Raw genomic sequence first — 15,659 nt, forward strand, 5'->3', positions numbered from 1 at the left:
TCCCAAATTTATGTTGAAGTCCTAACTCCTAGTAATTCAGAATGTGAACATATTTGGAGAGAAGGTCATTTTAAAAGAGCCAATTTTTGGTTTCACTGATTCACTGTATTTCATATTTGTTTTTATGTTTCATTCATTATTATTATGTCTTTCCTCCTTTTTTTTTCTTCTTCTTAGGGATATTCTTTTTGAGGAGAAAGAAACAGCCAAAAGGTAAGAGGAGATCCTAGAAGGTTTTATACATAGAAGCCAGGAAGAGTGCAGCATTTCAAAGAGAAGCTGATCAAACTTATTTCTAGAATAGGAAAATGATACTAATTGGGAAAATACATAATAACAACATTTACAATTGACTCTTAAATAACATGAGTTTGAACTATAAGAACCCACTTATACATGGATTTTTTTTTTATTTTTAAATTACTTTTTAGTGTACTAGAATTCATTGTTTATGCACCACACCCAGTGCTCCATGCAATATGTGCCCTCCATAATACCCACGACCAGGCTGGCCCAACTTCCTACCCGCCCCCTTCAAAACCCTCAGATTGTTTTTCAGAGTACATAATCTCTCATGGTTCATCTCCCCCTCCAATTTCCCTCAACTTCCTTCTCCTCTCTATCTCCCCATGTCCTCCAGGTTATTTGTTATGCTCCATGAATAAGAGAAACCATATGATAATTGACCCTCTCTGCTTGACTTATTTCACTCAGCATAATCTCTTCCAGTCCCGTCCATGTTGACACAAAAGTTGGGTATTCATCATTTTTAATGGAGGCATAATACTCCATAGTGTATATAGACCACATCTTCCTTATCCATTCGTCTGTTGAAGGGCATCTTGGTTCTTTCCATGGTTTGGCTACTGTGGACATTGCTGCTATGAACATTGGGGTACAGATGGCCCTTTTTTTCACTACATCTGTATCTTTGGGGTAAATACCCAGTAATGCAATTGCATGGTCATAGGGAAGCTCTATTTTTAATATCTTAAGGAATCTCCACACTGTTTTCCAAAGTGGCTGCACCAACCTGCATTCCCACCAACAGTGTAAGAGGGTTCCCCTTTCTCCACATCCTTTCCAACACTTGTTGTTTACTATCTTGTTAATTTTCGCCATTCTAACAGGTGTAAGGTGGTATCTCAATGTGGTTTTAAATTGAATCTCCCTGAAGGCTAGTAATGATGAACATTTTTTCATGTGTCTGAGAGTCATTTGTGTGTCTTCATTGGATAAGTGTCTGTTCATGTCTTCTGCCCGTTTTTTAAAGATTTTATTTATTTATTTATTTGACACAGAGAGAGAGATCACAAGCAGGCAGAGAGGCAGACAGAGAGAGAGGAGGAAGCAGGCTTCCCGCTGAGTAGAGACCCCAATGCAGTGTTCGGTCCCAGGACCCTGGGATCGTGACCCGAGCTGAGGCAGAGGCTTTAACCCACTGAGACACCCAGGCACCCTCTTCCCATTTTTTTTTTTACATGATTATCTGTTTTGTGTGTGGTGAGTTTGAGAAGTTCTTTATAGATCCTGAATATCAGCATTTTTTCTGTACTTTCATTTGCAAATATCTTCTTCCATTCCATGGTTTGCCCCTTTGTTTTGTTGACTATTTCCTTTGCTGTGCAGAAGCGTTTGATCTTGAGGAAGTTCCAAAAGTTCATTTTCGCTTTTATTTCCTTTGCCTTTGGAGACATATCTTCAAAGAAGTTGCTGTGGCTGATATCGAAGAGGTTACTGCCTATGTTCTCCTCTAGGATTCTGATGGATTCCTGTCTCATGTTGAGGTCTTTTATCCATTTTGAGTTTATCTTCATGTACGGTGTAAGAGTATGGTTGAGTTTCATTCTTCTATATATAGCTGTCCAATTTTCCCAGCACCATTTATTGAAGAGACTGATTTTTTTTCCACTGTATATTTTTTCCTGCTTTGTTGAAGATTATTTGACCATAGAGTTGAAGGTCCATATCTGGGCCCTCTACTCTGTTCCACTGGTCTATGTGTCCGGTTTTATGCCCGTACCATGCTGTCTTGGTGATCACAGATTTGTAGTAAAGCTTGAAATCAGGCACCGTGATGCCCCCAGTTTTGTTTTTCTTTTTAACATTTCCTTAGCAATTTGGAGTCTCTTCTGATTCCATACAAATTTTGGAATCATTTGCTCCAGCTCTTTGAAAAATAGTGGTGTAATTTTGATCAGAGTGGCATTAAACGTACAGATTGCTCTAGGCAGTATAGACATTTTAACAATGTTTCTTCTTCTGATCCAAGAGCATGGAATGGTCTTCCATCTTGTGTCTCCTTCGATTTATTTCATGAGTGTCCTATGGTTCCTCAAGTACAGATCCTTTGCCTATTTGGTTAAGTTTATTTCCAGGTATCTTATGGTTCTTGGTGCTATAGTAAATGGAATCGATTCTCTAATTTCCCTTTCTGTGTTTTCATTGTTAGTGTATAAGAAAACCACTGATTTCTGTACATTGACTTTGTATCCTGCCACATTACTGAATTGCTGTATGAGTTCTAGTAGTTTGGGGGTGGAATCTTTTGGGTTTTCTATATAAAGTATCATGTCATCCACGAAGAGAGAGAGTTTGACTTCTTCATTGCCAATTTGGATACATTTTATTTCTCTTTGTTGTCTGATTGCTGTTGCTAGGACTTCTAATACTATGTTGAACAAGAGTGGTGAGAGTGGGCATCCTTGTCATGTTCCTGATCTCAACGGGAAGGCTTCAAGCTTTTTCCCATTGAGGATGATATTTGCTGTGAGTCATTCATAGATAGATTTTATGAACTTTAGGAATGTTCCCTCTATCACTATACTTTGAAGCGTTTTAATCAGGAACAGATGCTGGATTTTGTCAAATGCTTTTTCTGCATCAATTGAGAGAACCACATGGTTTTTCTCTCTTCTCTTATTGGTTTCTTCTTTCACACTGATTGATTTGCAAATGTTGAACCATCCTTGAAACCTAGGGATAAATCCCACCTGGTCATAGTGGATAATCTTTTTAATGTGCTGTTGGATCCTATTTACTAGGATCTTGTTGAGAATCTTAGCATCCATATTCATCAGTGATATTGGTCTGAAATTTTCCCTTTTTGGTGGTGTCTTTGCCTGATTTGGGTATCAGGGTAATGCTGGCTTCCTAAAAAGTGTCTGGAAGTTTTTCTTCTACTTCAAATTTTAGGGCAGAAGTGAAAGCCACCAGGGATGATAATCACAATGTTCTCAATGAGTTCCAATCTAATCTAAATTCTCTAAAAGCTAGGCAACTGAGGCATAAGATAGAATTAGCGATCTGGAGGACAAACAGATAGAGAAAAAAAAATCAGGAGGAAGCCTGAAACAAACACCTTAGAAGCCATGATAACAGAATTAGGGAAATAAAATACACCATGAAACGTTCCAATGTCAGAATTATTGGAATGCTTGAGGGGGAGGAGAAAGAAAGAAGACCAGAAGATAATGTTGAACAAATTCCCTATGAAAATTTTCCCAATCTTGCAAATGGAACCAGCATTTATGTACTAGAGGCAGAAAGTCTCCCCCCAAGTTCATAGAATCTACAAAGACCTGAAGACATCTGATAGTGAAAATGATGAATCGTAATTATAGAGAGAAGCTCTTGAAAACAGCTAGGGCAAAGAAATTCCTTACTTACAGAGGAAAGCCCATCATAATAACGTCAGACCTGTCCACAGAAACCTGACAAGCCAGAAAGGGCTGGCAATACATAATCAGGGCACTAAATGAGAAGAACATGCAGCCAAGAATACTTTATCCATCAAGACACATTCAAAATGGATAGAGAGACAAAAAGCTTCTAAGACCGGCAAGGTTTAAAAGAGTATGTGACCACCAAGCTGACACTGTAGGAAATATTAAGGGGTGGGGTACTATAAATAGGAAAAATCCTAAGACTAAAATTGAACAGAAATATATGGAGACAATCTACAGAAACAAAGACTTCACAGGTAACACGATGTCAATAAAAACGTATCTCTCAATAATCACACTCATGAATGGCCTAAATGTGCCCATAAAATGACACAGGGTTGCAAACTGGATAAAACGACAGGACCCATCCATATGTTGTCTACAAGAGACCCATTTTGAACCTAAGGATTCACCCAGACTGAAAGTTAAGGGATGGAAAAGCATCTTTAATGCCAAGGGGCCTCAAAGAAGGCTGTGGTAGTGATTCTCATATCAGATAAATTAGATTTTAAACTAAAGACTGTAGTCAGAGGTACAGAAGGACACTACATCATTCTTAAAGGGACTATCCACCAAGAAGATCTAACAATTGTAAATATCTATGCCCCCAATATGGGAACAGCCAATTACATAAGAAATCTGTTAATCAAGATGAAGAGTCAGTATTGATATGAATACATTAATAGTAGGAGATCTTAACATGCCACTCTCAGCAATAGACAGATCATCGAAGCAGAAAATCAATAAAGAAACTAGAGCATTGAATGACACATTGGACCAGATGGACCTCATTGATATATACAGAACATTCCACCCTAAAACAACAGAATAGTCATTCTTCTCAAGTGCACATGGAACCTTCTCCAGAATAGACCACATACTGGGTCACAAATCAGCACTCAACCAATACCAAAAGACAGATTATTCCCTGCATATTCTCAGATCACAGTGCTTTGAAACTGGAGCTCAACCACAAGGAAAAGTTTGGAAGGAACTTGAACACCTGGAACCTAAAGACCACCTTGCTTAAGAGTGTTTGGATCAACCAGGAAATCAAAGAAGAACTTAAACAATTCATGGAAACCAATGAGAATGAAGACACTTCGGTACAAAACCTATGGGATGCAGCAAAGGTGGTCCTAAGGGGGAAATACATAGCAATCCAAGCCTCCCTCAAAAAAAATTGAAAAATCCAGAATATACCAGCTGTCTCTACACCTTAAAGAACTGGAGCATCAACAACAAATCAAGCCAACTCCACATACAAAAATGGAAATAATCAAGATTAGAGCAGAGATAAATGAGATAGAAACTAGAGATACAGTAGGACAAATCAATGAAACTAGAATCTGGTTTTTTTGAATGAATCAATAAGATTGATAAACCATTGGCCACACTAATCCAAAAGAAAAGAGAGAAGGCCCAAAATAATAAAATTATGAGTGAAAAGGGAGAGATCACAACTAACACCAAGGAAATAGAAACAATCAACAGAAATTATTATCAACAGTTATATGCCAATAAGTTAAGCAACCTAGATGAAATGGATGCATTTCTGGAAAACTGTAAACTTCCAAAATTGAAGCAGAAAGAAATTGACAACCTGAATAGACCTATATCTAGTAATGATATTGAAGCAGTGATCAAAAACCTTCCAAAAAACAAAAGCCCAGAACCTGGTGGATTTCCTGGGGAGTTCTACCAAACTTTCAAAGAAGAAATAACACCTATTCTGCTGAAGCTCTTTCAGAAATTGAAGCATGGGCTTCTTTTGATAAATACAGTATTATTAATGTATTTTCTTTTCCTTATGACTTGCTTAATAATATTTTCTTTTCTCTACCTCATTTTATTGTCATACTGTATGTAATACACACAGTGTGTAAAATATATATTAACCAATTGTTTATCTTATTTCTTAGGGTTCAGGTCAAAAGTAGGCTATTAGGAGTAACGTTTTTCAAGAATCAAAAGTTATATAGGAATTTTTGACCGAGTGGGGGCTCAGAACTCCCAACACCCATGTTGTTCAAGGGTCAATTGTATTTAGAACCTCATTTCAAATGCCCTATATATTTGCTACACAAGAATCACGGTGTCATCAGGCTGTTATTTATTTTGTTCAAATATGTGAACATTCTCCTCAGTTACTTTCTATTTTTCTTTTTATTTTCTTTTACATTTGGGAGTTCTTATGTTTTTAGTGATATCAAAATCAGGAAATACAGATTTTTAATATAAAAATGATCTGAGAACACATACTTTGCTTGAAAAAATTTGCAAAAATTCACCAAATTTATCTCTTGGTAAAGTGTTCTCAACTCTGGCTGCATGTTGGAATCTCCTGGGGAAGCTTAACAAATTTTGATGCTCAGGTTGACCCCAGGCCATTTAATGAGAACAACTACGGGTAAAACCCAGGCATCAGTATTTTTTTAAGTTAAATTTTTCTTCAATTTATTTAAAAACAATGAAAAAAAAAATAGTTCACTCATTTCTTTCCCCCTACACACCATTGCAATGACAACTACTAATCAGTTCTTTGTATCTCTGAGCTTGGTTTGCTTACTTACCTATTTATATACTTAATTTTCAAATTACACATGTAAGAGATTATACAGTATTTGTCTTTTTCTCTCTTATTTCACTTAGCATAATGCTCCCAAGTTTCATCTCTGTTGTTCCAAATGTCAATATTTCATTTTATATGACTGAATATTTTATTATATAATATAATAAATATTTATTTTTGTTAATATGGTATATATGAATATTTCACAAATTCTTAAAGCATTTATCATCAATGGACACTTAGGTTATTTCTGTGTATTACCTGATCTAAATAATGCTTCAATGAACATGAGGGTGTATACATATTTTCAAGTTAGTGAAAAACAAAAGTGCTTTTGTTTTTTTTAGATAAATACTCATTCAGAGATGGAGTTGCTGGATCATACAGTAGTTCCATTTTTTTTTTCAATTTTTTGAGGAACTTTCATACATTTTTCCATAGCGACTGCACCATTTTGCATTCCATCAGCAATACAAAATAACCCCTTTTCTCCCCATCCTCACCAACATCTCTTTTTTTTTTTTTCCATAATAACCATTCTGTGAGGTGATAGCTCACTGGGATTTTAATTTTCATTTTAATGGTGATTAATGTTGTGACCATCTTTTCATATATCTCTTGGCTATTTACATGTCTTTTTTGGAAAATATCTATTCAGATCTGCCCATTTTTATTTGGAATATATTGTTTTGCTCTGAATTGTATGAGTTCTTTATATATTTTGGATATTAGCCCTTTATTAGATATATTATTTTCAAATATTCTCTTCCATTTGGTAGGTTGCCTTCTCACTTTGTTTATGGATTCCTTTGCTATGCAGAATATTTTTAGTTCATTGTAGTCTCACATATTTATATTTGCTTTTGTTTTTGGAGTCATATTTACTTATTTTTTTCTCTTTTTTTGCATTTTTATTGTATTTTTTGTAACTTTATTTTTTTCAGTGTTCCAAGATTCATTGTATATTAACCACACCCAGTGCTCCATGCAATACATGCTCTCCTTAATATGCACCACCAGGCTCGCCCAACCCCCCACACTCCTCCCCTCCAAGACCCTCAATTTGTTTCTTAGAGTCCACAGTCTCTCATGGTTCATCCCCCACTCTGATATCCCCCAAATCACTTCTCCTCTCCTTTTCCCAATGTCCTCTGTGTTATTCCTTATGCTCCACAAGTAAGTGAAACCATATGATAAATGAATCTTTCTGCTTGACTTATTTCACTCAGCATAATCTCTCCCAGTCCCATCCATGTTGATACAGAAGTTGGGTATCCATCCTTTTTGATGGAGGCATAATACTCCATTGTATATATGGACTCTATCTTCATTATCCATTCGTCCGTTGAAGAGCATCTTGGTTCTTTCCACAGTTTGGTGACCGTGGACATTGCTGCTATGAACATTGGGGTACATATGGCCCTTCTTTTCACTACATCTGTATCTTTGGGGTAAATACCCAGTAGTGCAATTGCAGGGTCATAGGGAAGCTCTATTTTTAATTTCTTAAGGAATCTCCACACTGTTCTCCAAAGTGACTGCACCAACCTGCATTCCCACCAACAGTGTAAGAGGGTTCCCCTTTCTCTACATCCTCTCCAACACTTGTTGTTTACTGCCTTGTTAATTTTGGCCATTCTAACTGGTGTAAGGTGGTATCTCAATGTGGTTTTGATTTGAATTTCCCTGATGATTAATGAGGCTGAACATTTTTTCATGTGTCTGTTAGCCATTTGTATGTCTTCTTTGGAGAAGTGTCTGTTCACGTTGTCTGCCCTTTTATGACATGATTATCTGTTTTTTGAGTGTTGAGTTTGAGGAGTTCTTTATAGATCTTGGATATCAGCCCTTTGTCTGTAGTGTCATTTTTGAATATCATCTCCTATTCCATGGGTTGCCTCTTTTCTTTGTTGACTTTTTCCTTTGCTGTGCAGAAGCTTTTGATCTTGATGAAATCCCAAAAGTTCATTTTTGCTTCTGTTTCCTTTGCCTTTGGAGACACGTCTTGAAAGAAATTGCTGTGGCTGATGTTGAAGAGGTTACTGCCTATATTCTCCTCTAGGAATTTGATAGATTCCTGCCTCATGTTGAGGTCTTTTATCCATTTTGAGTTTATCTTTGTGTACGGTGTAAGAGAATGCTCGAGTTTCATTCTTCTATACATAGCTGTCCAAATTTCCCAGCACCATTTATTGAAGAGAGTGTCTTTTTTCCACTGTATATTTTTTTCCTGCTTTGTCAAAGATAATTCGACTACAGAGTTGCGGGTCCATATCTGGACTCTTTAATCTGTTCCACTGGTATGTGTCTGTTTTTGTGCCAGTACCGTGCTGTCTTGGTGATCACAGATTTGTAGTAAAGCTTGAAATCAGATAAAGTGATGCCCCAGTTTTGTTTTTCTTTTTCAACATTTCCTTAGCAATTCAGGGTCTTTTCTGGTTCCACACAAATTTTAGGATTATTTGTTCCAGTACTTTGAAAAATGTCAGTGGAATTTTGATGAGGATGGCTTTGAGATTGTTCTAGACAGTATACACATTTTAACAATGTTTATTTTTCCAATCCATGAACATGAAATGATCTTCCATCTTTTTGAGTCTTATTCAATTTCGTTCATGAGTGTTCTGTAGTTCCTCGAGTACAGATCCATTACCTCTTTGGTTAGGTTTATTCCCAGGTATCTTATGGTTCTCGGTGCTATAGTAAATGGAATCAGTTATCTAATTTCCCTTTCTACAGTTTCATTGTTAGTGTATAAGAAAGCAACTAATTTTTGTACATTGATTTTGTATAATGCCACATTACTGAATTGCTGGATGAATTTTAGTAGTTTGCGGGTGGAGTCTTTTGTGTTTTCCACATAAAGTATCATTTGATCTATGAAGAAAGAGAGTTTGAATTCTTCTTTGCCAATTTGAATACTTTTCATTTCTTTTTGCTGTCTGATTGCTGTTGCTAAGACTTCTAGTACTATGTTGAACAGCTTTGAATGACACATTGGGCCAGATGGACCCATGGATATATACAGAACATTCCACCCTAAAACAACAGAATACTCATTCTTCTTGAGCACACATGTAAATTTCTCCAGAATAGACCACATACTGTGTCACAAATCAAGGCTCAACTGATACTAAATGATTGAGATTATTCCCTGCATATTTTCAGACCACAATGCTTTGAAACTGGAACTCAACCACAAGCAAAAGTTTGGGAGAAATTCAAACACTTGGAAGCTAAAGACCACCCTGCTTAAGAATGTCTGCATCAACCAGGAAATCAAAGGAGAACTTAAACAATTCATGAAGTCGTATTAAAAAAATAAAAAACTATTGTCAAGACCTATGTGAGGTAGCTTTTTACCTATGTTTTCCTCTAGTTTAATGATTTTTAGGTGTTATGTTTAAGTCTTTAATCCATCTTTATTAATTTTTGTGTATGGTGTAAGATAGTGGTCCAGTTTCATTTTTTTGAATGTGGTTTTCCAATGTTCCCAGCACAATTTATTGTAGAAACTATTCCTTATTCAAGTCTACTTTGTCATGAATTAATTGATGTGTATAAGTTTATTTTGGACCTCAATATTCTGTTCCATTAATCTAAAGGTCTGATTTATTCCAAGGTCATACTGCTTTAATCACTAGAGGTTTGTAATACTGTTAGAAATCAGGGAGTGTCATACCTCCAGCTTTTTTCTTCATGTGATTGCTTTGGTTATTAATGGTCTTTATGGTTCCCTACAAATTTTAAGATTGTTTTATCTATTTCTCTTTTTCAATGATTTTTAAAATTTGTTTATGAGAGAGGGCAGAGGCGGGGAGCAGAGGAAGAGGGGCAAGCAGACTCTTGAATTAGCATGGAGCCTGATTACAAGGCTTGATCTCAGGACTCTGAGAGCACGAACTGAGCAGAAACGAAGAGTCAGATGCTTAACTGACTGAGCCACCCACGTGCCCTTTGTTTTATTTCTGTGAAAAATGCCATTGGGATTTTGATAGGGATTTCACTGAATCTGTAGGTTCTTTTGGGTAATTTATATATTTTAACAATATTAATTCTTCTAGTCCCTTTGGATGGAATATCTTTCCATTTTTTCCCCATCTCTTTCAATTTCTTTTATTAACATCATGTAGTTTACAATGTATAGGTTTTCACTTCTTTGGTTATATTTATTGCTAGGTATTTTATTCATTTTTATACAATTATAAATGGGATTGCTTTCTTAATTTCTTTCTAATAATTAATTATTAGTGTACAGATATGCAGCACATTTTTGTATATCTTGCAATTTTACTAAATTCATTTATTTGTTTTCTGATGGAGTCTAGAGTTCTCTCTATATAATATCATATCATTTGCAAATAGTGAAATATTTACTTTCTCTTTTCCAATTTGGATGTCCTTTTTTTTTTCTTTCCTAGTTGTTTGACTAGGATTGTCTTAGCCCCTTATGAGATATATAATTTGCAAATATTTCCGATACTATGTTGAATAAAATGGTTAGTGTGGGCATCCTTGTCTTGTTCCTGACCTTAGAGAAAGAGATTTCAGCTTTGAGTGTGATGTTAACTATGTACTTGTCATATATGACCTATATTATGTTGAGGAACATTCCTTTTATACCTACATTTTATAAAGTGTAGTTGAATTTTGTCAAATGCTTTCTATGCATCCATTGAGATGATCCTTTTTATCCTTGATTTTGTTAATATGGTGTATCACTTTAACTGCTTTGCAAATGGAGAACCATGCTTGCTTTCCTAAAATCAATCCCACTTGATCATGGTGTATGATCTCTAAAATGAATTGTTCAATTTCTTTTTCTATATTTCTTGAGAATTTTTGCATCTATGTTTATCAGGTATATTGATCTGTAATTTTATTTCCTTGTGACATTCTTGTCTGGTTTTGGTATCAGGGTAACACTGACCTTCTAAAATGAGTTTGAAAGCGTTATCTTCTCTTCTATTTTTATAAGAATTGGAGAAGGATTTGTATTAATTCTTTGAATGTTAGGTATAATTCACCAGTGAGGTGGTCCTGGATTTTTGTTTGTTGGGAAAATGTCTTTCTTTAATTTATAATTGAAGCATAATTGGCATACAATGTTGTATTAATTTTGGATGTATAACATACAGATTTGACAAGTATATGAATTTCTGAATGCTCACCACACTAAGTGTAGTCACCATCTGTCACCATACAACAGTATTATAATATTATTAAATATATTTCCTGTGCTGTACTCATCACTTTGTTAATTGTTTATTTTATAACTGGAAGTTTGTAACACTTAATCCCCTTCATCTATTTCGCCCATCTCTCCATCCACTTTCCTACTAGCAAACACCTGTTTATTTTCTGTATCTAAGAGTCTGTTTTTGTCTCTTTGAGTTTTTTTTGTTTTGTTTTGTTTTGTTCTGTTTTTTTTTTGTTTTGTCTTGTTTTGTTTAGATTTCATAAGTAAGTGAAATCATATGGTATTTTTCTTTCACTTTCTGACATATTTCATTTAGCAAAATACCCTCTATGTCCAACCATGTTGTAGTAAATGACAAGATTTCATTCTTTGTTATGGCCAAATAATATTCTCATATACATAATACATTGTATATATGTTATCATAAACCTATATTATATCGTATGACATGATATATAGTATCATATATGTAGTATATATGTACATGTGATATGTATCACATAAATACAGATATAGGTATATATCGCATCTTTATTATCTATTCATCTATCAATGGACACTTGTTTTGCTTTCATATTTTGGCTATTGTAAATAATACTTCAATATACGTAAGGATGCATATATATTTTTGAATTAGTGTTTTCATTTTGGGGAATAAATACCCAGTAGTATAATTAACTGTGTCATATGGCATTTCTATATTTAATTTTTCAGCAACCTCCATATTGTTTCCCAGAGTGGTTGCAGCAATTTACATTCTTACCAACAACACATGAATATTCCTTTTTCTCTACACCCTTGACAACACTTCTTATTTCTTGTCTTTTTGATACCACCCAGTCTGACTGGTGTGTTGATATTTTATGGTGGTTTTGATGTCCATTTTTCTGATGATTAGTGATGTTGAGCATCTTTTCATGTGTCAGTTGACCACCTGTAAGTCTTCTGTGAAAGAAAAAATCTGGTCAGGACCTCTGCCTATTTTTCAGTTTCATTGTTTGCTTTGTTGATGTAGTTATATTAATTATTTATATATTTGGGGTATTAGTCCCTTATGAGATATATAATTTGCAAATATTTTCTCCCATTCAGTAGGTTGCCTTTTTGTTTTGTTGATTGTTTCCTTTGTTGTGCAAAAATTTTCTGTTTTGGTGTTTTATGTTTATTTTTGCTTATCTCCTTCTTACCTGAGGAGACATATCAATAAATACATTGCTAAGGCTGATATCCAAGTGAAGTCCAACTATTGCCTATGTTTTCTTTTGGGAGTTTTATGGTTTCAGGTCTAACATTTAGGTCTTTAATCAATTTCAACTTTACTTTTGTGTATGCAAATGGTTCAGTCTTTTATGTAGCCATACAGTTTCCCCATCACCATTTATTGAAAAGTCTCTTTTTTTCCCATTAAATATTCTTATCTCCTTTGTATAGATTTGCCATATTACATGGTTCTATTTCTGGGCTCTTTATTATTCTGTTCCATCTATGTGTCTATTTTTGTGCCAGCAGCATACTTTTTCGATCAAAATAGTTTTGTATCATATCTTAAAATCTGGGATTGTGACACTTCCAGCTTTGTTCTTCCTCAAGCTTGATTTGGCAATTCAAGGTCTTTTGTCATTCCATACAAATTTCAGGATTATTTGATCCAGATTTGTGAAAAATTTAATTGTTATTTTGATAAGGATTGCACTGAATCTATAGATTGCTTTTGGTAGTATGGACATTTTAACAACAGTTTTTTTTTTTTTTTCAATCCAAGAGAAAGGTATATATTTTTATTTGTTTTTGTCATCTTAAACTTCTTTCATCAATGTATTACAGTTTTCAGAATATAAGTCTTTCATATCTTTGGTTAAATTTATTCCGAGATATTTTATTATTTGGGGCACACTTGTAAATGGGATTATTTTCTTAATTCTTTTGCTGTTCCTTCATCATTAGTGTATAGAAATATAACAGTTTCCTGGATTTTTTTTTCCTGAAACTTTACTGGATTCATTAACACTGCTAATAATTTTTTTCATAGAATCTTTAGCTTTGGGGCACCTGGGTGGTGCAGCCATTAAGCATCTACCTTCTGCTCAGGTCATGATCCCAGGGTCCTGGGATAGAGCCCCGCATTGGGCTCCCTGCTTGGCAGGAGGCCTGCTTCTCCTTCTCCCACTCCCCCTACTTGTATTCCCTCTCTCACTGTGTCTCTCTCTGTCAAATAAATAAATAAATAAGATCTTTTTAAAAAAAGTATCTTTAGCTTTTCCATATCTTCTACAGATAGTGACAATACTATTTTTTTCTTACCAATTTAGATGTGTTTATTTTTCTTGTCTGATTTCTGCAGCTAGGACATCCAGTACTATGTTTAATAAAAAATAGTAAAGGTATACATCTTTTTAATATTCCTGACATTAGAGAAAATATTCCTAATTTTTTACCATATAATATGATGATAGCTGTGGGGTTTTCATATATGGCCTTTGTTATGTTGAGGTATGTTTCTTTTAAACCCATTTGTTGAGTTTTTATCATGAAAAATTGTTATACTCTGTAAAATGCTTTTTCTGCATTTATTGAGATAAGCATACAGTTATTTGCAATTATCGAACCACCCTTGCATTCTTAGAATAAATTCCACATGATTGTGGTGAATGATCCTTTGAATATATTGAATTCAGTTTGATAATTTTTTGAGGGTTTTTACATCTATCTTAATCATAGATATTCGCTTATAGTTTTCTTCTTTTGTAGTGTCTTTTTCTGGTTGTTTTTTTTTTTTTCTTTTTCTGGTTTTGAAATCAGGGTAACACTGACATTATAGAATGAGTCTGGGAGTTTTCTTCCATTTTTTTATTTTTTGGAATAATTTTAGAATAGGTATTAACTTTTATTTGAATGTTTGGTAGAATTCACCTGTGAAGCCATCTTGTCTTGAATTTTTGTATGTTGGGAGTTTTAAATTAGAAATTCAATTTTATTAGTAACAATTAGTCTGTTTAAGTTTTCTATTTCTTCCTGATTTAGTTTTGGGTGATTATATGTTTCTCAGAATTTATTTATTTTTCTTAGTTGTCCAATTTATTGGCATGTATATTTTTTCTAATATCCTCTTATAATTCTTTATATTTCTGTGTTTTTAGTTGCTATTTTTTCTTCTTTATTTCTGATTTTATTTATTTGGTTCTCTTTTTTTCTTGATTTTCTGGCTCATAGTTTATTAATTTTGTTTATCTTATCAAAGAATCATCTCTTGGTTCCATTGATCTTTTCAATTTTTTTAGTCTGTATTTCATTTTTTTCTACTCCAATATTTATTATTTCCTTCCTTCTACTAGCTTTAAGTTTTGTTTGTTTTTCCTTTTCTAATTTCTTTAAGTATAACTTTAAGTTATTTATTTCCATTTTTCGCTTGTTTCTTGAGGTAATATCACTATAAATTTCCCTCTTAGAACTGCTTTTGTTGAATCCCAAAGATTTTGGACCATTGTGTTTTCATTTTCATTTGTCTCCATGTCCTGCCCAGGGCTGCTTGCCAGGTTTAGTGGGGCAAAAAATAATTGTTGGAAGGATGCCTCCCCAGGTTGGTAGGTTGGGTGAGGCAGGTCTACATAAAAACACCTGGGTGGGGCATGCATTGCTAATAAGGTAGATGGAGAGTGTTACAAGTGGCTCCCAGAAGTATTTTGCTGTCCATGCTGGGATAGAGGAAGAAAACTGGCATCTGACAGCAATTTTGTTCTTGGAGAAATCTCCTGCAGATCCTTGTCCCACCAATTTATGGGCGGGGACTCCATTTTCTATCAACCTCCAGCTCCCCTGGAATTAAGCCCATTGATTTTTAAAGGTTCCACAGTTAGGCCTTGTTGATATTTAAAGCTGCTGGATTTCATTATCAGTGGTTTTCAAAGCTGGACATTATGAGGAATTATCTTACCAGTATGGTTGTGCCAGGAAGATGGTGTGGGGTCTGACACTCTTGATTCTCCATGTTTGTGCTATCTCTTCCATTCTTGGTTAATCGCAGCAGGGATTTGTTTCCTGACCATGTCTCTGCTCCTCCTATATTTTCTGATATAACCTTCTCTCCAACGTAGCTGTGGAAGGTATGTTCTGCCAGACTTCAGATTGTTTACATAATTATTTGTATACATGTAGCTGTTGCCTC

The sequence above is a fragment of the Enhydra lutris genome, unplaced genomic scaffold, assembly GCF_002288905.1.
Source record: "Enhydra lutris kenyoni isolate GAN:26980312 unplaced genomic scaffold, ASM228890v2 scaffoldscaffold67, whole genome shotgun sequence".
Taxonomy (NCBI): Eukaryota; Metazoa; Chordata; class Mammalia; order Carnivora; family Mustelidae; genus Enhydra; species Enhydra lutris.